The 22,316-nt window shown below is 40.2% G+C and overlaps 1 protein-coding gene across 3 annotated transcripts in view; it reads right to left on the reverse strand.

Annotated features, from left to right (window-relative positions):
* The window catches only part of LOC108433047 (trichohyalin), a 318,922-nt gene that overhangs the window by 226,077 nt on the left and 70,529 nt on the right, over positions 1-22,316 (reverse strand). The window lies entirely within an intron of this gene.

A 22,316-nucleotide genomic window follows, 5' to 3' on the forward strand; every position in this document is an offset into this window, starting at 1 on the left:
CTTGAAGATGCCTGATATGTATACTAAGCACCCAGCTGTGGATTTAAGAGACATTTTACAGACTTAGAAAAATGATCTTCAAGTTTTATAGTATTATATTTGTACCATATTGCTCAGCTCTAGTACAAAGCTTTTAAATAGCTCATATAATGGAAAATGAACATTCTTTTCTTAAAATAAAAGATGTCAAAACATACATTCAAAACATACCACTCACTTCCCAACCTAATACCAATATACTTTTAGATAATCTCTACTGGACCAGTCGTCATGCAGTGGTCAGACCACTCATCATGCAATGGTCTGCTGTGGTCAAGTAACGTATAAAAATAAAATAATAAACTTTTCAGTCAAAAATACTATAACTCAATTTGTACTGTTCAGACGTTATGGGATATTTATATATTTTTGTTATTTTCATTACGTTCATTATGGCAAATAAACAGAAAATGGGCAATGAAATAGAAAATCTGACCAGGGGTATTCAAATTTTTGCAAACAGCTATATATGGTGTTGATAAGACAGCAATAATATTGCAGATACAAAACAGTCTGTTTAATTCTGAGGAATAAAGTTGGAAAACAGTGACATAAATATTGTTTATGACTGTTTTTGGTAAATGAAATCACATAAATGCCATACATGGGCCTTAGGTTAAAATACATATAAGAACAATGTAGGATATGGCTACTTAAAAAAAAGAAGAAGAGGAAATAAAATATAAGAAAGGGAGGACTGCAGCCTGAAGAGTTCCACCAAGTGGTGCAGGGTGCTGCTGAGGCTCAAGGGTTGGAGCTCCATTCCAGCACCATGCAGCAGTGAGGGCTCTATTCTGGGGCAGAACGGGCTACAGCCCAGGGTGTTTGAGTGTGTTTCCAGCAGACCTCTGCTTAACCCTGCTGAGAGAACAAAGAGAAGAGGAGGGCTGGGTAAAGGCCAGGCCTCCCAGCGTCCTCTCTCAGGTGTTTTGAACATACATGTGGGAGCAGCACGCTCCCTCTAAAGCCCCCCTGGCCTCCTCTAAGCCAGGGGCCAGCTTTCAACCTCTCTGTTTGTTCACTCTGACCACAGGATCAAGGCCTATACTTTTGCTATTTTTTTTTCTGCCACTGCTGCAAACAAACTCCTTTTTTGGTGTTGCACGTGGAGCTGAGGGGCATCCCAGTCCAGCACTCGCCGGCCCCTAGCCGTGCATATGCGCCCAGCCCATTGCCTCCATTAAAAGAGCTATTACCCACCCCTCATTACGCCTGCCCTGATGCTAAAACCACAGCTCTGAGCAGAGCCAAGCTCGCCAACACTTGTGCACCTTCACATTAGGGGTCTCTTTGATCTCTCACCTCTCGGCCAACACAGTCATGGCAAGACTCCTAAATGAGCCACTTCGGCTCTGAAAAATCCACACAACATCAAGCAGGGCTGGGAATATATGCAGATTCGCCAAGCTGTGCTCTCTAAAAGGAGAATAATGCAAAGTCCTTGATATAATTAACCAAAACAAGCCACAGACAGGCAGGGCCTCAACAGCACATTGAGAAGGAGACGGGAAAAAAAAGAGAGAAAAGATAAGTGCCTGTATCTCAAAGAAATCAGGACTCGCCGGATAAATGCAGTGCATTTCATCTGGTGATTTCTGTAAAAGGTTCTTTGTTATCTCCAGGCACAGAGAAAGGACTCCTACTGACTTGATCTTCAGAGGTTTGGATCACGTCATTAGCATGCTAATTGCGACCTCATCCACGGAGCTGAAAAGGACTGAAAAAATGGAAGGGGAGGGGGGAGGAAAAAAAAAAAACACATGCACCATACAGAACACATGCAGAGTGGTGCTTTGTCCTGCCTCACATAAATAGGCCAGCTATTGGATTCTATAAAAAAAAATCAAAAATAAAAAATCTTCTCAGCCTTGCAACCAACAAAGTAAAGGCTGCAGCATGTCTGCCCGAATCAAAACGCATTTCCAGTGCCAGAGCAGCTGCTCTCCCTGTGTAGTCAAGGCCATTTCCTCAGCCTTTTCCAATTCGCCATTATTTATCACAGGTGAGCCTCCTAATGGCCTCCCACCACAAGCCCACACCCCCACACATACACTGAAACACAGATCAGTCACACAGCTGCTTCAACTGAAACTGACTGCATGAACCATTTCCTCCATCATAATGTTATTGAATTGTATTGGTGGACAGTAACGAAGTAAATGTAATTAGTTTCTGTACTCAAGTAGTTTTTTCGTGACTTTTTACTTTCACTCCACTACATCAAATATCAGTCTAATATCTGACTTTTTCCTCCACTACATTTTGAGAAATCTGTCGTTCCTTTTGGTTTCTGTGTGTATAAATATGTAACATGTCAAAACGAAAGAAGCGCAAAGCAAGAACACCAATCAGGGCACAGCGGTCACTGTTTTGACCTTGTTTTGATCTGTTGACACAGCTCAACATCAGCGCAGCGGCGTAAGATTTTGGGAGAGTCTATTCAACATAAATATATATAGATATATGTATAGATACATATAGAAATATGTCCACATATGCAGTCGTGACTGACACGTCTTTTTTCTGAATTTCTACAAACACCATTTCATTTTATAGTAAATTATTTTGGGCTGCTTTATGTTTATGAACAGAGACCTACAGATCAACATAGTACAGGAAGCTCATTTGTTATCCTGAGTTTAAAGCCAGTTTTTTATTAAACTTAAACTTGGAACTAAGTTGTAAATAAATCTTAAACTGAAACTTTGCTTGTTTGTAAAAAGTGATTTCAGAGCCACTCGGTTCTTCCTGATGGAAACTGTTTACCTTCAGTGTTTTGTGCTTATGATCATTTTAATAAACATCAGCATCACTAATTAATGACATTCTATTAAAAGACTGGTTTACCAAGAGAGACGCTGGAGGATTTTCACCTAAAATGAGTTCATAAAGCCAGTCTTGTTATAAAAATGATAACAGGACATCAGAGCCATAATTAATCGTTTAGTACTTATACTTTTGATACTTAAGGCCATTTGAAAGTAAATACTTTAGTACTTTTACTCAAGTGGAGGTCTAAAGGGAGGAATTCTGCTTTTACTGAAGTAATATTTTACCTTGGGTGTTTCTGCTTTAACTCAAGCACATGGTTTGTGTACTTCGTCCACCACTGTTAATTTTTAAGAGATATTTAACACAAAATTACAGGAGCCTCAACAACTAAACAAAATAATTTTTCAGTATTTTGTATTTTTGGGAGACTTACTTTTAGTTTTTGAAAGAAACCTGCAGGAATATTTTTCCATATCTCCAAAGTTCAGTCATAGAAGTTGGTCACATTTTCTGCTTCTCAAGATGCAAATAATCCCAATTTGCTTTGCTTTGTTTAATTTCCTTTTGCCAGTACCAGATTCCTGACAGCTAAACATCCTTTAAGACTCAGTGTTGAAACACAGAAACACCTATGGATCTGAAACAAGAGTGGAGTTTGATTTTTTTCCTCCCTCTCAACAACATTGTTTATCTGATGGTGACAGTTTTTGTGGTCTCCCAAAACCTGCCTGGTTGTAAGATATCCCACTCATGCTTTCTCACTGTTTGGCCCAGTACCATTTCACCCCTTGGCCCTACCACTTAGCCTTAGCCCTCTGTTTTGCATGTTCTAGGGGTAGGGCGTCCCAATTTTTGTTGAGATAAGAGGGGCAGGGTGAAGTGTTTGGGCTACATGGCCCTCCAAACAGAGGTTTTTCAGAGGGAAACAGTGTTATGAGAAAAAAAACTAACTTGGCAAGATGACTGAGACCAAAGAAACCCACAAATGTGAGAACTTTCTCTGTTAAAAATTACAATAACCATTGTTTTTTCTTAGTGTATTGTTGTTTCAGTGTATTTTGGTCATTTTCTTCATAGCAAGCATAAAAAATCACTAACAGCATGCTAATGTCTTTCCCTTCTTATGCAATTAGATTATCAGGATTATTTTTATATATTTTTATTTTTTATATCTCCACAGAAACTTCTTATGAAAAATAAACAACTTGTACATAACAGCTGTGTTGACTAGGCATTTAAACAAAAAAAGAAGGCAAACCTTTAAAGCTGGGATAAATTAGCATTTTTATCGTAATAGCGCTTAATGTCCATGTTGTTTTTATCAAGCAGATCGAATGCTAAACTGTTTTTAATGAATTAAATGAAGCACTTACTTTCATTTTTCCAGCACTGTCTCTGAGCGGCACTCAGCATCTCTCTATTACTGCATTAAACCAGATCCTCATTTGCTTACATTATTATTCATGTTCCAATTTTTAAAAAATGTCGATTTACTTACGATCCTGAGGTGATAATTTAGGCCTGTAGTTTTTAGTGCTAACTGAATCATAAGCCTGCACTACTTGTTAGCTCCATTAGCCTCACAGCTCTTGTGCAAAACTAAACTCTCGGCCAATGGACAACACTGAAGCATGAAAAGTGTGTAATTTGATTTTTTTGCGCTGTTGTTTTAATGATGAAGACTGTTGTTTTAAAAAGTTTTAATAATGAAGAATGTTGGCTTAGCATCAGCTGCAGATTTGAAAATGTTTTATAACCTCCCCTGCAACACGGAAAAGGGAGGGCTTCTTTTTGCTTGGACAGACTCGGCTCAGCTGCGTGGAGAGTGTAGTGCAGGAGGAAACAAACAGGGCTCCAGTCTTATCTGCAAGACTGTCATCTCTTTTTCCCGGCCCTGCCAGCAGTGTACACACAGCAACGATCTTTAGGAGGTCCACAGAGCACCGGGCTTAGTGCCAGTGAGCTGTATCTGCCTGCAGTCCCCCAAGCGTCAGCCCCACGCAAACACAAATGCCAGAGGCCACTCCTTTTCTTCAGTAAGAAATCAAAATGATAATGACTCCTTATTAAAAATTCTATTTGGAAACTTGCTCATAGGCTACATCAAAAGGTGCTGACATGGTGGGGTTCGGGAGGGTGCAATAGGGGCTCAATGATGACCCACATCAAAGTGTCAGAGCTAGGAGGGTTTGGGGTGTGTGTTTGGGGGGGGGGTGGAAGAGGTGGGTGACTGCACGGCGCATGTGTTCTGGGGGGCTGTTTTGGGATGTCAAAATGAAAATATACCCACCACAATTTTTGCTAATGCCTTGACACTGAGACACGGGTTATTTGCCACCAAAAAAGCACTCTGCCTCTATGAGATCATTCGATGCAGTGGACACAGTTTCAGCGAATTACAAATGATAGCCTGGCCCGGGGAAAAAAAAAAAAAAGCATGCAGAAAAAAAAGGAAATAAAGGAAATAATCAAATAAATCCTCTAGTGGACCATTAATGAATGTGTGCGGCACCTGAGCACTTCAGGAGGCGATCAGGCAGCGGGGATTAGCTAAAATTGGGACGGCCACGCACCGAGCTCCATTCTGCCCCAGGTACGGTCAACCTTTTAACGGCGCGTCGTTATCCGATAGCCGTCCAGCACCCACTTCAGCGCTTTCCCTGTTTAAAACCATTCCCAGCAAAACCCTTTCACACGGGCCCTATTACAGCGCCTCTCCAGTCTGATTCATCCCACCATTAATTTGAGGCGAGCTTATTTAGGGAGGATGACTGATGCTGGGCCACTGGCCGCTCAAGGCCAAAGCCAAATAACAAATTTACGGTGTTTGGAGCCATTTTAGCGGAGCCTCCACAGCTGCTCTTACACTAAAGAGTTCATTGTGTAGTTCCAAGTGAACAGTGAGAGGGTTTAAAAAAAAAAAAAAAAGAGAGAGAGAGAGAGAGAGAGAAAGACTGGTCACCAGGGACTGGTCATCTCCTCAGTTCATTATGTTGGAAGTGCCCATAATTGAGGGGATCTAGGCACCAGTACCTGAGGTGATAGAATAACCCACACTTAACATTTTGCTGTGGTCAATATAGTTATCTACACCGATCAGGCATAACATTATGTCCTTGTCTCTAAGCTGATTGTCCATTTATCAGCTCCACTTACTATATAGGTGCACTTTGTAGTTCTACAGTTACAGACTGTAGTCCATCTGTTTCTCTGATACTTTGTCAGCCTCCTTTTACCCTGTTATTCTCTAGTCAGGACATCCATGGACCCTCACAGAGCAGGTACTATTTGGGTGGTGGATCATTCTCAGCACTGCAGTGACACTGACAAGATGGTGGTGTGGTAGTGTGTGTTGCACAGGTACAAGTGGATCAGACACAGCAGTGCTGCTGGAGTTTTTAATACCTCAGTGTCACTGCTGGACTGAGAATAGTCCACCAACCACAAATATCTAGCCAACAGCGTCCTGGTACCACTGATGAAGGACTAGAGGATGATTAGCTCATACTGTACAGCAGAAGATGAGCTATCATATCTGATTTTATATCTACAATGTGGACCAACACAAGTGCGTCTAATACAGTAGACAATGAGTGGACACAGTGTTTAAAAACTAAAGCAGCACTGCTGTGTCTGATCCACTCAACACGCACTAACACACCATCACCACACCAGTGTTACTGCAGTGCTGAGAATGAGGTGGATTCTCAAGGAGGTGGCCACAATGTTATGCCTGATTGATATATATCATATGTACATGACTAAATAATATATATCAACCACTTAACCTAAAACTATCAATTCAGTGGCAATTAATGACAAATATTTCTTTCCAGAGTATCATCCAAATGCAAAACCAGATACTATATATTCTGAGGTGGATGAGTCTCAGTAGCAAACAGGAGAACAGTTTGAGAACAAGTGAATGCAGTTCTCTGCACCCCAAACACATCCCCCACCAACACATCACAGCACCCCAATACACATATGCACACACACTCACTATACCCGCTACACATTTTTCAATTTTCAATTTTCAATAGTGCATTATAATCATATACATTTTTATAATCAAAATCCGATCCACTTAGGGTTTCTGCAACATTAGAAACTCAACAGAGTTTCTGCCTGATGTGTAATACAAAAAGGTGCACACTTCATCTAAGTTTCATTTCATTAGCTATTCTATGAATTTCCAATTAGGCTAAGGACAAAAAAAGGGCTGAACATTAGAGGCCTTTCATCACACTAGATGAGCAGCTCCTGCTTAGGTATTCCATACTGTAGGTCCTCAGACACACGGACAGCACCAGAGCAGAGAGCGAGACGAGGCAGGGCATTGTCTGGGAGAGAAAGCATCCCAAACACGAGCGGCCCAGGGCTGCTTTCCACGGCGCTCCATTAAGAAGCAGCGGAAGCTGGAGATAATGAGATCCGGCGCTGCCCGCACCTGGACAGAGAACGAGGGAGGAACAGGTCTCCTTGTATCCAAACACTTCATGTATCCCCCCCTATATCTTCCCTCCCACCCTCTCCTTCTCTTTCTCTGGCTCAAACTGTCGAAACAAAAGCAGCCCGCCTCTGATTATTAATGCATTTCAAAGCAGACGTCATTATTTTTTCAGGCCATTTTCTGTTTCAAAAAATGTACAGAAAAAAAGCCTTTATGGTCGTCCCAGGGGTCCAGCCGCTTCCCTTTCCCTCTGATCTTATTAGCATCCTATCTCCCGCTGCCTGCTGGCCAAAATGCATTGCTATGCACTTTCTGCCTCTCTGACCCCTCTGTGGATGGAATTCATTTGGCTCTTTTCCCTCCTCGCTTTCTTTACCTTTATTTGGCTTAAGCAGGCAGTCACTGTTACTGCTGGCTACAGTTATTACAGATAAACGCTATTAAAGAAACATAGCCAGTGCAAACAGATGATGGACACAATAGTGGGGGATAAAGAAAGAGTCAACTGATCAAGCAGTTTTACAGCACATACCAGAACATTCATGTATGCCTAAATCTAATTTGCTGTTCTTTGTGTTTTTGTTCCAAGTCTCCTCTACCTAAATGCAAAAGTAACTAAACTGTCTCTATCATAAATCCTTAAAACACTTTAACATAAAAAAGAAAGTCAAACTTTGTAAGAGATGCTTATGTCATTAAGAGAGAAGAAAGCAAGCTAAAAACATAACAGAAAAACCCAGAGAGCAGCAATAAGACAGCACAGAAACTCTACCATGTCCACCAATACATTTCTGCTGTCCACATCCTGCAGGGTATTTAACATCCTTCAAAATTATTAATAATCATATTAATATGTAGTTTGGCCACTGCTTAGAGGAGCTCTACAGCAAAACAGATGGGAACAGGCCTTACTCTAGCTGCATCCAAACACAATAGCACTTTAGAGGGTCCCTTAGTGGCACAACTATAGAAGAAATCGTCTGGAGATGGCAAGTTTTCTGGCAAAGCCACAGCCATGAGAGGCCTAGGCTATGTTTACATAGCAGATAAAAGTGGCCCAAATCAGAGTTTTTCATCAAATCCATTTTTTTGGCTGTTCACATTATCTTTTAAGTGTGATCTGTATGCGACACATTAGTCTGAACACATCAGCTCCTAAACTGACCTGCATGAGGAAAAGAACAGAGCTTCACATTGCTTCATCTAGAGGTAAGCAATCACGACTGCCATCGAACGCCTGTCGCTCCCAGAGCTTTCAATTTCATCTTCACCAGCATCACAGGAGCCATCATGAAGCTTCACTGACTGACAGCTTTGCTCATCACATAGAATGTGTTCAAGCTTGCGGTAAAAATGCCGCAGTCACTTCTTCAGTTCGTGTCCTCGGATTCTTTCAATTCTGCTTTCAGACTTTTAACTATTAATTGACGCTGCAGCCTCACTCTCCTATGGCTGTGTTCAAACATTTCTTCAAAATCTCTTCAAACATGGAGCGGTTTGGATAAGTCTCTAATTTTTTGGTACACAAATATCAGCCTAAATGTTTATGAGCCTCAGCAGGGAGAAATGATGACGAATGTTGGATTAGCGTAAAAGCTGCATGAATTCCGAATTGGCTGTTCACATTGCCGCGACCTGTCCAGGGTGTATCCTGCCTTCCGCCCGAAGACTGCTGGGATAGGCTCCAGCACCCCCCCGTGACCCTGACGGAGAAGCGGCTTAGAAAATGGATGGATGGATGGACATTGCCGCATATCAGATACAGATCGGATTTCAGTACCACATATGAAAGCATCTCAAATTGGAACTGAAATTGTCAGATTTAATGTGTTTTTTACTCTTTCCACTGACACAGAGATAACACAGCTGTGTCACAAATGAAAAAGTTCGGATTTTGTCCACTTTTACCTGCTGTGTGAACAGAGCCCTACACACCAGAACTGGCCTCGCTCTCTTTGGGTGGGCAATGTGGCTCTCCCTCTCTCCCCATTCGCTCAGAGCAGTGCTAGCCAATCTGAGCATCTGTAAGCTAATGTAACAGAATTAACAGCTAGTTTAACAGCCAACTTTCTCCTATTGAGCTGTTCACTGACACTGTATTACCAACAGAGGAAGCACATGGTGGCATTCACCCTCCCAGCATGGGGGCACTGTGTGATGGGGGAGACCTGGCAGGCACCTAGTGGCTGGAAATGGTCACCATTGAAATTGGGAAGAAATGTGGATAGCACTTTGCCACATTAAAGAGTTGCGTAAAAGCAAGGGTATCTAAATCAGGGCCCTTCATGCATGGGTACTTCAGTACTCAGTTAACTGTTCAAAGTGTCAGTATTTAAATACTGAAACCATGAACACAGAAACAACCGGAACACAGAGAAAATGTACAGACTAACTAATAACATACTCTAATTCAATAAAATGTGACTTTTTTGTTTTATCGAGACTGAAAAACAAAAACACTTTAAATGTTACGGTTTTGCTTGTATTGTATATATTGTATATGCAAATATCACACTGTGCAATTCCAAAACATGAGCTCTTAAACATCCCTTGCAAAGCATGCATTAAGGACGTGACTGAGTAATCAGCACTGCTTTACTGCTATGTCAACTATTCTAGCTGGCGTTAGCTAGGTCCAGATACAGTGGAAATATATTTCAGTAACACTTCATTTAACAGATTAATAGTAACAAATCAACACATCAGTGCAGTAGCAGTAGTGAAACATCTGAATACACTGAAGTCAATATCTTATAGATGTTCTGTTGAGCCCTGCGATGGACTGGCGACCTGTCCAGGGTGTATCCTGCCTTCCGCCCGAAGACTGCTGGGATGTTCTCCAGCGTCCCCCCGCGACCCTGACGGAGAAGCGGCTTAGAAAATGGATGGATGGATGGATGGATGTTCTGTTGATACATCACTTTATCTACATTAAGTAGATGCGTTGTTAATATGTTACTTCCATTACGCAAAACCTAACCTTACCAACCTTATCCACAACCTAACGTTGACCTTAACCTCAACCTAATATTTAATCCTAAACCTCACCCTGGTCCAAATCCTAACCCTATCCTCAACCCAAAACCTAACCCTCACATGTTTTTGGCATGTTACTGGCATGTTACCTCAGCAGACGTCTTGTGGAGACCACGTATGCCTGGCTTCAGTGAACAACATGATGTAATTTCTGAGAAAACCAATAACCGCAGATGTTGCATGGAGGCTTAGTTTGTTATGTCATGCACATGGTAGCTGGGTGAATTCCTCAGACTAAGATGCTACGCAACAACAAAAAAAAAAAGAGGTATGGCATGAAACAATGATGGATGACTTTGAGGCTTTGTTTCGCAAGAAGAATGTAGAGTGCTTTGGCAGAGACGCCAATATTTCACTGTGAAACAAGCATTTGTTAAATAAGCAATAAATAATGTTTATTCGCTAGTACTAACCAGTAGTAAACACCAAAACATACAGGTTATATTCTATTTAGGTTCACAAGACGACAAGGCTGAAGTTGGCTTTCTATTCGGCAGCTTCTTGTTCGAATTGGTGGTGGCATTCTGGACTTGCACGTTGCCATAGTTAAAACAGTGATAGAATTGTTTTCCACTAGTCATGAAACTTATTAGAAACTGTCATAGCATCACCTGCAGTTGTGGAGCGTATGCAACAGGCAAAACGAAGCCACAGAAAGCCTGTGAGCTTGTAAGTCCGTGAAGGCACTTCCGGCTTTACGCAACACTCACAAACATCATTTGAGAGTCCGTTGAGTTTGTTTCATCTAAAAATGACAACTCAAAATAAAGTGTCACCTACGTTTCTCTAAAAAATGAACATGTTGGCACATCGCCCACTGAGGAGACAATACATCAATGATTCTTCATCCTCATCCAGTGTTGGATTAGTTATCCGTGTTAGCTCTCATCTGAAGTGGCAGCGTCCATTTCATTAATATGAAAACTATCAATTTCCCTCTGCATTTTCTGAGTAATAAAAATGTTTTCTAATGTATTTGTCTGCGTGCTATTCCTGTGTTACTGACCTTAGCTTCTTAACAGCAGAGTTATCACCTATAAAAGCCTCCGGCACCATTTAATTTCAGCAGTAATATTTGCAGAAATCCTGCAGTGAACCAGAGATCCATTCGTTAAGTCTTGCACACACATGAATTTCAAAATTAGTCGGAATGCACATCCCTATTTTTTACACATCCAAAATTTAGATTACCCCAGTCGTTTTAGTTAAACAGTGCTTTACTGACTCATATCATCATCATCTGCAAATTGTCCAACATGACTTATTAGTTAACTGCCAGATTTAGGTTAGATTTGGTGGCATTTAACCATAGTGGTGTCTCGTGGCTCAGGTTTACCGGTTGAGCCTGTAATGCAGTAATAGAAGTGCGCTAGCAAACTCTGTAAAGAGCGGCAACAAGAACATGAGACCATGAAACACCAATTATGATTTTTCTAACGTACGGAGTGTGTGCTCATTATAAAATAAAAGAAGGGAGTTCAAAGCAATATTGATGTTTCATCTGTGAGATTTTCCCCAATACCAATAAATCCATGAAACCTTAATACTGACCAACCAATATATTGAGCAGGTCGTATCTGAAAATCCAATGAGTTCATTTTATATGCTACGTGAGTGAAGCCTGCTATATGATTATGCTAAAATCATTTCTTTGCCACAGAAATACTGACCTTGTTCAAGTTTGAGAGGCAAAGACAGAAGGTCAGGTTGAGAGAGAGAAATAAAGAGAGAATAGATGTGAGTGAGAAGAAGCAATGGATGAAAGGAGACAGTGATCTGCTGGTCTTGGGGCAGAGAGTCCCACGAAGGACTGTTAGGCTTGATGAGCTAGGCCAGCTGAATGATATACAGTGGTGGCCACAGGCAAGAGCTGTCCATTAGTTATGGGGTCCCTGTAATGCTCGGCTCTAGTACATTATTTTCGAATGCATCAGTCAGCGTCGTGCAGCACAGATAAATTCTAATGCCTCCCGATTTGTAATGCATACTCTCACCGCTGCCATATTACGCTGTGGGTTAGGAGGGCAGCCCGAGAGAGGGGGGAAAAATGTAATTTATTTTTCACTGCGGCCAGTATTCCTCCCATTAGCTTCAAACGTGAGATAAGTTATAGCTTTTAACGAGCGCCTTTAGCCGCCAGAGCACGCTGCGCACAATGCGCCAAGTCTGGAAAGGAGAAGTGAGGGAGGTGGGAGAGCAGGAGAGTGCGAGAGAGAGAGAGATAGCTGGAGGGCACTGATGATCCAAGAGTGTGCCCCATGTGTACGTCCTGGCACGAGAACAAACAGCAGCTCACTGCTGGGCTACAGCAACTCCACATAATTATACAAACGTACGCACACACACACACACACACACCCACACCCTGCTCCGTAACGAGATCCGGACGCATTCTCTCCTCCGACACATGCATACTGAAATGAGTTGTGGCCTGAAGTGGTGGGAGTGTGAGGAGAAAGCGCTGCTGAATTGGAAAGCCCCGAATGGTTTTGTGCAGAGCAGACCAAAGCATGACCTGTAGAGACACAGTGAGACTGAGATCGCTAACCCACTCTGGCTTAGAGCAGGCCTGCTCTTTGTAGCAGACTGGCACGATTTAGCCCTGCGCAGCCGCACTGAGACTTCCGCCTTTACCCAATCAGATGTCTGTGCTGGAGAAAGCACCAGCCCCCAGCTTTTAAAATGGTTCTGGGAAGTAGGGATGGGCAAATATGATGACCTGTCACTGTTATCGCAATAATAAAGGCAAATATGCTGCTTGTTCGATTTTGGTGGTCTTTCAGAGCAATTGTGACCGTCACACTGTTTGACTAGAAGACAAAGGACGGTCTTTTGTTCCTGCAGCATTCAAACATTTTAACAGCTTCTGAGATGACTGTGAACAATGTTTTCATTGGGGTGCCTCTCTGCGGTCATGGTGTTATAAATATACAGTGTTGTGCAAAAGTACATTGTTTAAAACATATAACATCATTATCAACATACACCAATCAGGCATAACATTATGACCACCTCCTTGTTTCTTCGCTCATTGCCCATTTTATCAGCTCCACTTACTATATAGGTGCACTTTGTAGTTCTACAGTTACAGACTGTAGTCCATCTGTTTCTCTGATACTTTGTTAGCCCCCTTTTACCCTGTTCTTCAGTGGTCAGGAGCACCATGGAACCTCACAGAGCAGGTATTATTTGGGCGGTGGGTCCTTCACAGCACTGCAGCAACACTGACATGTGTGGTGTGTTAGTGTGTGTTGTGCTGGTCTGAGTGGATCAGACACAGCAGTGCTGCTGGAGTTTTTAAACAAAATGTCGCTACTGGACTGAGAATGGTCCACCAACCAAAAATACCCAGCCAACAGCGTCCTGTGGGCAGCGTCCACACTGTGTCCACTCACTGTCCACTCTATTAGACACTCCTACCTTGTCGGTCCACCTTGTAGATGTAAAATCAGACGATAGGTCATCTGATGCTGCACAGTTTGTGTTGGTCATTCTCTAGTCCTTCATCAGTTGTCACAGGACGCTGCCCACAGGACGCTGTTGACTGGGTATTTTTGGTTGGTGGACAATTCTCAGTCCAGTAGCGACACGGTGTTAAAAAACTCCAGCAGCACTGCTGTGTCTGATCCACTCACACCAGCACAACACATACTAACACACCACCACCACGTCAGTGTCACTGCAGTGCTAAGAAGGATCCACCACCCATGGGACTCCTGACCACTGAAGAACAGGGTAAAAGGGGGTAACAAATTATCAGAGGAACAGATGGACTACAGTCTGTAACTGTAGAACTACAAAGTGCACCTATATAGTAAGTGGAGCTGATAAAATGGACAATGAGCTTAGAAACAAGGAGGTCTTCATAATATATCATGGCTGATCAGTGTATGTAGACTGCTTTAGGTTAATGACTCTCAACCTAGTCACTCTGATGTGCCCTCCTCTCTACTGAATTGGATTGGGGGAGCTGTAAGGTCTGCACTTGTCTCTGATAAACACCCCTTTCAATCAAACCACACGCACACCAGTTTTAGTCACACTGCATACATCTTGGTGTCAATTATTGACAAGTAACTAATTAGCTGCGCACTTTTTAAGCCCTTTTTTTAGTTTGTAGGGCATTTAAATATGCACAATCAATAGCCGCTTCAGTTCCCCACCATCATCTGCAGCCGTAAAGTCTTGACTCATAGTTAAAGGCATCTATCAAACGCTAATTAAGACTTTCAGCCAAATTACCACCAGCTTCAGCACACTTTTTTCCATTTCGGACGGCGCTCCTCATCTCTTCAGAAAGCATTAATCAAAAATCAATTAACTTTTTTAGTGAAAATGTTCCACATCTTTGCATTAATATCAAACCGCTTTACTGCCCCACTGTGCTAGAAAGACGGACTTGGAGAAGAAGAGTACATGCTAGTGTGTCTTTACATTAATATCAAACCTCTTTATACCTCACTGTGCTAGAAAGATGGACTTGGAGAAGAAGAGTACATGCTAGTGTGTCTTTACATTAATATCAAACCTCTTTATACCTCACAGTGCTAAAAAAGATGGACTTGGAGATGAAGAGTACATGCTAGTGTGTCTTTACATTAATATCAAACCTCTTTATACCTCACAGTGCTAAAAAAGATGGACTTGGAGATGAAGAGTACATGCTAGTGTGTTTTTACATTAATATCAAACCTCTTTATACCTCACAGTGCTAAAAAAGATGGACTTGGAGATGAAGAGTACATGCTAGTGTGTCTTTACATTAATATCAAACCTCTTTATACCTCACAGTGCTAAAAAGATGGACTTGGAGATGAAGAGTACATGCTAGTGTGTCTTTACATTAATATCAAACCTCTTTATACCTCACAGTGCTAAAAAAGATGGACTTGGAGATGAAGAGTACATGCTAGTGTGTCTTTACATTAATATCAAACCTCTTTATACCTCACAGTGCTAAAAAAGATGGACTTGGAGATGAAGAGTACATGCTAGTGTGTCTTTACATTAATATCAAACCTCTTTATACCTCACAGTGCTAAAAAAGATGGACTTGGAGATGAAGAGTACATGCTAGTGTGTTTTTACATTAATATCAAACCTCTTTATACCTCACTGTGCTAAAAAGATGGACTTGGAGATGAAGAGTACATGCTAGTGTGTCTTTACATTAATATCAAACCTCTTTATACCTCTCTGTGCTAAAAAAGATGGACTTGGAGATGAAGAGTACATGCTAGTGTGTCTTTACATTAATATCAAACCTTTTTATACCTCACAGTGCTAAAAAAGATGGACATGGAGATGAAGAGTACATGCTAGTGTGTTTTTACATTAATATCAAACCTCTTTATACCTCACTGTGCTAAAAAAGATGGACTTGGAGATGAAGAGTACATGCTAGTGTGTCTTTACATTAATATCAAACCTCTTATACCTCACAGTGCTAAAAAAGATGGACTTGGAGATGAAGAGTACATGCTAGTGTGTCTTTACATTAATATCAAACCTCTTTATACCTCACAGTGCTAGAAAAGATGGACTTGGAGATGAAGAGTACATGCTAGTGTGTCTTTACATTAATATCAAACCTCTTTATACCTCACAGTGCTAAAAAAGATGGACATGGAGATGAAGAGTACATGCTAGTGTGTTTTTACATTAATATCAAACCTCTTTATACCTCACAGTGCTAAAAAAGATGGACTTGGAGATGAAGAGTACATGCTAGTGTGTCTTTACATTAATATCAAACCTCTTTATACCTCACAGTGCTAAAAAAGATGGACTTGGAGATGAAGAGTACATGCTAGTGTGTTTTTACATTAATATCAAACCTCTTTATACCTCACAGTGCTAAAAAAGATGGACTTGGAGATGAAGAGTACATGCTAGTGTGTCTTTACATTAATATCAAACCTCTTTATACCTCACAGTGCTAAAAAAGATGGACTTGGAGATGAAGAGTACATGCTAGTGTGTCTTTACATTAATATCAAACCTCTTTATACCTCACAGTGCTAAAAAAGATGGACTTGGAGATGAAGAGTACATGCTAAGTGTGTCTTTACATTAATATCAAACCTCTTTATACCTCACAGTGCTAAAAAAGATGGACTTGGAGAAGAAGAGTACATGCTAGTGTGTCTTTACATTAATATCAAACCTCTTTATACCTCACAGTGCTAGAAAAGATGGACTTGGAGATGAAGAGTACATGCTAGTGTGTCTTTACATTAATATCAAACCTCTTTATACCTCTCTGTGCTAAAAAAGATGGACTTGGAGAAGAAGAGTACATGCTAGTGTGTCTTTACATTAATATCAAACCTCTTTATACCTCACTGTGCTAGAAAAGATGGACTTGGAGATGAAGAGTACATGCTAGTGTGTCTTTACATTAATATCAAACCTCTTTATACCTCACAGTGCTAAAAAAGATGGACTTGGAGAAGAAGAGTACATGCTAGTGTGTCTTTACATTAATATCAAACCTCTTTATACCTCACAGTGCTAAAAAAGATGGACTTGGAGAAGAAGAGTACATGCTAGTGTGTCTTTACATTAATATCAAACCTCTTTATACCTCACAGTGCTAAAAAAGATGGACTTGGAGATGAAGAGTACATGCTAGTGTGTCTTTACATTAATATCAAACCTCTTTATACATCACAGTGCTAAAAAAGATGGACTTGGAGATGAAGAGTACATGCTAGTGTGTTTTTACATTAATATCAAACCTCTTTATACCTCACTGTGCTAAAAAAGATGGACTTGGAGATGAAGAGTACATGCTAGTGTGTCTTTACATTAATATCAAACCTCTTTATACCTCTCTGTGCTAAAAAAGATGGACTTGGAGATGAAGAGTACATGCTAGTGTGTCTTTACATTAATATCAAACCTTTTTATACCTCACAGTGCTAAAAAAGATGGACATGGAGATGAAGAGTACATGCTAGTGTGTTTTTACATTAATATCAAACCTTTTTATACCTCACAGTGCTAAAAAAGATGGACTTGGAGATGAAGAGTACATGCTAGTGTGTTTTTACATTAATATCAAACCTCTTTATACCTCACTGTGCTAAAAAAGATGGACTTGGAGATGAAGAGTACATGCTAGTGTGTCTTTACATTAATATCAAACCTCTTTATACCTCACAGTGCTAAAAAAGATGGACATGGAGATGAAGAGTACATGCTAGTGTGTCTTTACATTAATATCAAACCTCTTTATACCTCACAGTGCTAAAAAAGATGGACATGGAGATGAAGAGTACATGCTAGTGTGTTTTTACATTAATATCAAACCTCTTTATACCTCACAGTGCTAAAAAAGATGGACTTGGAGATGAAGAGTACATGCTAGTGTGTCTTTACATTAATATCAAACCTCTTTATACCTCACAGTGCTAAAAAAGATGGACTTGGAGATGAAGAGTACATGCTAGTGTGTCTTTACATTAATATCAAACCTCTTTATACCTCTCTGTGCTAAAAAAGATGGACTTGGAGATGAAGAGTACATGCTAGTGTGTTTTTACATTAATATCAAACCTCTTTATACCTCACAGTGCTAAAAAAGATGGACTTGGAGATGAAGAGTACATGCTAGTGTGTCTTTACATTAATATCAAACCTCTTTATACCTCTCTGTGCTAAAAAAGATGGACTTGGAGATGAAGAGTACATGCTAGTGTGTCTTTACATTAATATCAAACCTCTTTATACCTCACTGTGCTAGAAAAGATGGACTTGGAGATGAAGAGTACATGCTAGTGTGTCTTTACATTAATATCAAACCTCTTTATACCTCACAGTGCTAAAAAAGATGGACTTGGAGATGAAGAGTACATGCTAATGTGTCTTTACATTAATATCAAACCTCTTTATACCTCACAGTGCTAAAAAAGATGGACTTGGAGAAGAAGAGTACATGCTAGTGTGTCTTTACATTAATATCAAACCTCTTTATACCTCACAGTGCTAAAAAGATGGACTTGGAGAAGAAGAGTACATGCTAGTGTGTCTTTACATTAATATCAAACCTCTTTATACCTCACTGTGCTAGAAAAGATGGACTTGGAGATGAAGAGTACATGCTAGTGTGTTTTTACATTAATATCAAACCTCTTTATACCTCACAGTGCTAAAAAAGATGGACTTGGAGATGAAGAGTACATGCTAGTGTGTCTTTACATTAATATCAAACCTCTTTATACCTCTCTGTGCTAAAAAAGATGGACTTGGAGATGAAGAGTACATGCTAGTGTGTCTTTACATTAATATTAAACCTCTTTATACCTCACTGTGCTAAAAAGATGGACTTGGAGATGAAGAGTACATGCTAGTGTGTCTTTACATTAATATCAAACCTCTTTATACCTCACTGTGCTAAAAAAGATGGACTTGGAGATGAAGAGTACATGCTAGTGTGTCTTTACATTAATATCAAACCTCTTTATACCTCACAGTGCTAAAAAAGATGGACTTGGAGATGAAGAGTACATGCTAGTGTGTCTTTACATTAATATCAAACCTCTTTATACCTCACAGTGCTAAAAAAGATGGACTTGGAGAAGAAGAGTACATGCTAGTGTGTCTTTACATTAATATCAAACCTCTTTATACCTCACTGTGCTAGAAAAGATGGACTTGGAGATGAAGAGTACATGCTAGTGTGTCTTTACATTAATATCAAACCTCTTTATACCTCACAGTGCTAAAAAAGATGGACTTGGAGAAGAAGAGTACATGCTAGTGTGTCTTTACATTAATATCAAACCTCTTTATACCTCACTGTGCTAGAAAAGATGGACTTGGAGATGAAGAGCACATGCTAGTGTGTCTTTACATTAATATCAAACCTCTTTATACCTCACAGTGCTAAAAAAGATGGACTTGGAGATGAAGAGTACATGCTAGTGTGTTTTTACATTAATATCAAACCTCTTTATACCTCTCTGTGCTAAAAAAGATGGACTTGGAGATGAAGAGTACATGCTAGTGTGTCTTTACATTAATATCAAACCTCTTTATACCTCACTGTGCTAAAAAAGATGGACTTGGAGATGAAGAGTACATGCTAGTGTGTCTTTACATTAATATCAAACCTCTTTATACCTCACTGTGCTAGAAAAGATGGACTTGGAGATGAAGAGTACATGCTAGTGTGTCTTTACATTAATATCAAACCTCTTTATACCTCACAGTGCTAAAAAAGATGGACATGGAGATGAAGAGTACATGCTAGTGTGTTTTTACATTAATATCAAACCTCTTTATACCACACAGTGCTAAAAAAGATGGACTTGGAGATGAAGAGTACATGCTAGTGTGTCTTTACATTAATATCAAACCTCTTTATACCTCACTGTGCTAGAAAAGATGGACTTGGAGATGAAGAGTACATGCTAGTGTGTCTTTACATTAATATCAAACCTCTTTATACCTCACAGTGCTAAAAAAGATGGACTTGGAGATGAAGAGTACATGCTAGTGTGTCTTTACATTAATATCAAACCTCTTTATACCTCACAGTGCTAAAAAAGATGGACTTGGAGATGAAGAGTACATGCTAGTGTGTTTCTACATTAATATCAAACCTCTTTATACCTCACAGTGCTAAAAAAGATGGACTTGGAGATGAAGAGTACATGCTAATGTGTCTTTACATTAATATCAAACCTCTTTATACCTCACAGTGCTAAAAAAGATGGACTTGGAGAAGAAGAGTACATGCTAGTGTGTCTTTACATTAATATCAAACCTCTTTATACCTCACTGTGCTAAAAAAGATGGACTTGGAGATGAAGAGTACATGCTAGTGTGTCTTTACATTAATATCAAACCTCTTTATACCTCACAGTGCTAAAAAAGATGGACTTGGAGATGAAGAGTACATGCTAGTGTGTCTTTACATTAATATCAAACCTCTTTATACCTCACAGTGCTAAAAAAGATGGACTTGGAGATGAAGAGTACATGCTAATGTGTCTTTACATTAATATCAAACCTCTTTATACCTCACAGTGCTAAAAAAGATGGACTTGGAGATGAAGAGTACATGCTAGTGTGTCTTTACATTAATATCAAACCTCTTTATACCTCACAGTGCTAAAAAAGATGGACTTGGAGATGAAGAGTACATGCTAATGTGTCTTTACATTAATATCAAACCTCTTTATACCTCACTGTGCTAAAAAAGATGGACTTGGAGATGAAGAGTACATGCTAGTGTGTCTTTACATTAATATCAAACCTCTTTATACCTCACTGTGCTAAAAAAGATGGACTTGGAGAAGAAGAGTACATGCTAGTGTGTCTTTACATTAATATCAAACCTCTTTATACCTCACAGTGCTAAAAAAGATGGACTTGGAGATGAAGAGTACATGCTAGTGTGTCTTTACATTAATATCAAACCTCTTTATACCTCACAGTGCTAAAAAAAGATGGACTTGGAGATGAAGAGTACATGCTAGTGTGTCTTTACATTAATATCAAATCGCTTTGCTGACCCCATTGCGCATAGAAAGATGAATTTGGAGATGCAGAAAACATGCTAGGGTGAGTATAGATAAGTCCCTTGCTGTGTTTTTTTTTTCCTGCAGACTGCCCCCTCTGTGTTTGGGCTGGCCTCAGCTGCCTCCAGGCTAAACGCAGGAACACAGATGAGCTGGGCTGAGGAGTCATGTAGGCTCATCTCCCGCCTCTTCACGTGCCAGCTATGTTTACTGCACACAGGCAGTCCAGATAAATTATGGACAGCTCTCCAAGCTGCTCTTAATTACTGATCTGCCAGCCAGTGTGAATTATTCAGCCCTCTGCTTAGGTAGGCGTTTATGGCATGCAATAGTTAACATAACTGCCTAACGGAGCAGCAAACTCCCTCAGGGCATGTGCGTGAGTGTCTCAGGTTGTAAGATCACATGTGAGTGCTCTCTTTAGACTAGGCAGGTGCAGCATTGTGAGACACAAACATCAGTAATGCCATACATAAATATACCCTTACAAACTAGGACCCTTAAAAGAAAGACTAAGTACAGGGTGATTCAAAAAGGTTCATCCAACTTCAAAGTGCCATATTTTTATGCGTCTAGGAACCAATCACATTCCAATTAGAAGAGGGGGTCATAGAGTTTCTGAGTGTCAGAGGAGTGTCAGTCTGAGAGGAGATTAGACCCCTGAGCAGAAAGCGTTCTGCGTTCTCCACTTCAATAAGAGTGAATCTGTCATAACTGTGCAACATGATTTTCGTGGGCAGTGAAGCTCCAAAAGCTTAGAGTGTTTGTCGCTGGTTCCACAGCACTGGATGATCTCTCCGAAATCACACTGAAAGAGCCATGAGTGCAGCGACAGCCAACATGCTCAGTCCAGTATGGGATGAATTTGACTATGGTGTTGATGTTGTCTGTACAGCTGGAGGAGGTTCATATTGAGGTCTTGTAAAATGACATAATAAACTTTACGCTCATTTGAACCATTTGCAGTTTCTTGCATTGATCTGTAACAATTTCGGAGTGAAATAAATCACTTTGAAGGGCATTTTAACATTTTTGCTACTCATTTTACAGCAATTTTTAAAACATGCAGTATTTTAACACCCCATTGATATACATTCTATTGATGAAATGTAAATGAGGAGGGTTTAAAATTCATGTATGCAGCAAAAGAGGTGATTCATACTGATTAATTCAGTTTGTTCAACCAGTTTAGTGATTTTTCTTTGTTTAGGTATATGATGTAACATCCTACCAGTAGACTAGGAGCCTTATTATAGAAATATGCTAATTCTGAAATTTTATCTGTTTAGTCACCATGACAACTGCAGTTATGATCGAATTTCGGGCAAGAGTTCCTAAGTGCATTATCTTATCCGAGCTCCAGAAATGGTGGTTTCACCTGTAAGAGGATTTTTTTTATATCTACAGTTGAAAAATCCCACAATCTGTAAACATTCCATTCCATTTTGAATCAGCTGATACTTCAGTATTCAGCATTAGTATCATCA

This window comes from Pygocentrus nattereri, chromosome 15 (genome assembly GCF_015220715.1).
Source record: "Pygocentrus nattereri isolate fPygNat1 chromosome 15, fPygNat1.pri, whole genome shotgun sequence".
Taxonomy (NCBI): Eukaryota; Metazoa; Chordata; class Actinopteri; order Characiformes; family Serrasalmidae; genus Pygocentrus; species Pygocentrus nattereri.